Source organism: Palaemon carinicauda, chromosome 36 (assembly GCF_036898095.1).
Source record: "Palaemon carinicauda isolate YSFRI2023 chromosome 36, ASM3689809v2, whole genome shotgun sequence".
Lineage (NCBI taxonomy): Eukaryota > Metazoa > Arthropoda > Malacostraca > Decapoda > Palaemonidae > Palaemon > Palaemon carinicauda.
The window spans coordinates 1,590,921-1,593,420 of record NC_090760.1 but is presented as its reverse complement, the minus strand read 5'-3'; positions in this window follow the sequence as shown (position 1 = coordinate 1,593,420).

Genomic DNA, 2,500 nt, shown 5'->3' with positions numbered 1-2,500 from the left:
ATATATATATATATATATATATATATATATATATATATATATATATATATGTATATATATAATATATATATATATATATATATATATATATATATATACGTATATATATATATATATATATATATATATATATATATATATATATATATATATATATATATATATATATAATCATCATCATCCGTTACTAGTCCACTGCAGAACAAAGGCCTCAGACATGTCCTTTTTCTCTGGGCTTGTGAGTTCAAATATGCCTGGTATTTTACTCCTATATGATTTTGTGACGCAGATTATTTCAGATGCAATTTACATTGAAGACAAAAATACCAGGCATACTAGCACTCACAAGCACAGAAGAAATACCAGGCATACTAGTACTCACAAGCACGGGAAAATATACCAAGCATACTTGAACTTACAAGCACAGGAAAAATGCTAGGAATACTTGAACTCACAAGCTTGGAAAAATATCAGGCATAATTGAACTTACAAGCACAGAAAAATATCAGGCATACATGAATTCTCAAGCGTAGAAAAAAAAAATTCCTTGCATACTCCAACTCACAAGCACAGAAAATAATACTAAGCATATTTGAACTTACAAGCGCGGATAAAATCCCATGCATATTTGAACTCACAAGCACCTGAAAAATATCAGGCATAATTGAACTTACAAGCACAGAAAAATACCAGGCATACTTGAACTCACAAGCACAAAAAATACCAAGCATACTTGAATTTACAAGCACAGAAAATATACCAAGCATACTTGAACTTACAAGCTAAGAAAAATATCATGCATACTTGAAATCACAAGCACATAAAAAATACCAGTCATGCATCTCACATGCACAGAAAATAATACCAAGCATACTTGACCTTACAAGCTGTGGCCTGATTGGTAACGTCTCTGCCTGGTATTTGCCAGTCGTTGGTTCGAGTCCCGCTCAGACTCGTTAGTGCCATTAGTGTCTGCAACCTTACCATCCTTGTGAGCTAAGGGTGGGGGGTTCGGGGGAGCCTATAGGTCTATCTGCTGAGTCATCAGCAGCCACTGCCTGGCCCTCCTTGGTCCTAGCTTGGGTGGAGAAGAGGCTTGGGCGCTGATCATATAATATATGTGGTCAGTCTCTAGGGCATTGTCCTGATTGCTAGGGCAATGTCATTGTCCCTTGCCTCTGCCATTCATGAGCGACATTTAAACCTTTAAACCTTTAATTGCCAGGCATACTCGACTTCGAAAGCACAGACATTTCACGAACTATAATCTTACGTAAACAACATTTGAATATTGTAATAACATTTCAACAGGGAATACACACAACGTAATTAAGAACAACAGCGTAATCATTATTCGCTCAAGTTTTATAGATATTTATTCAACCTTCAAAAAAACATTGTTCCACTAAAATCCTAAACCAAGAAAAAGAATCTGTTTTCCTTTCGCTTTACTCTCGTGTTTGATTAATGTGTTGACTCCGATCCAAATTAGGCCAAAGGTAAACACTGATTCCCGGTTAGGGTTTTATTAATAAGGACCTGTGAAAAGAAAGATTAGGAGGAGTTTAATTGGTATGGATCTTTAAACAGTTTTTTTTTTTTTTTTTTTTTTTTTTTTTAATAGGATTGTTTTAAAAGATTTATTTGAAGATTTTTTTTTATATATGGGATATCTTTTAAGAAAGAAATTTATTAAACGTGAGATTTATGTATAGATACTTTTAATGAATTAATGTATTAACTCTTATCTTTTGAGAAAGAAACTTAGTAAATAGCTACACGCCAGTGAACAGTTATTTTGTTCATAAGAGTTATGGAGAAAACTTTATAGAAAACAAGTAGAAAGAACAGTCAGGAGGGTAAAAGACTTATCTCTCTCTCTCTCTCTCTCTCTCTCTCTCTCTCTCTCTCTCTCTCTCTCTCTCTCTCTCTCACATCAGAATCATTCCGTTTGATCCAAGCAAGGAAAAGGGGAAATAGAATATCCTTAGAATGCGATCTTCATATTCAGCAGAAGCCCCACTTCCGATCGACCGAAGGCTCATAAAATCTTCCAAGTTGAAGCTGAGAACGAGGTCGATGCATATTTGGTTAGGGATAATTCCAAAAGAATAATTCAAAACCTTTGGATATGTATTCAGGGCAATATAGAAGTGGAAGGAATTTCGCGATCTGGTTCATACTTTGGTATAAATAAAACCGCATTTGAATTGTTAAACCAACCTGGATGAATGGAAAACTTAAACCAACTTGGATGAATGGAAAACTTAAATCAACTTGAATGAATGGAAAACTTAAACCAACTTGGATGAATGGAAAACTTGTAGAATTAAACCAAACTTGGATGAATGGTAAACTTGTAGAATTAAACCAAACTTGGATGAATGGAAAGCTTGTAGAATTAAACCAAACCTGGATGAATGGAAAACTTAAACCAACTTGGATGAATGGAAAACTTGTAGAATTAAACCAAACTTGGATGAATGGAAAACCTTAACCA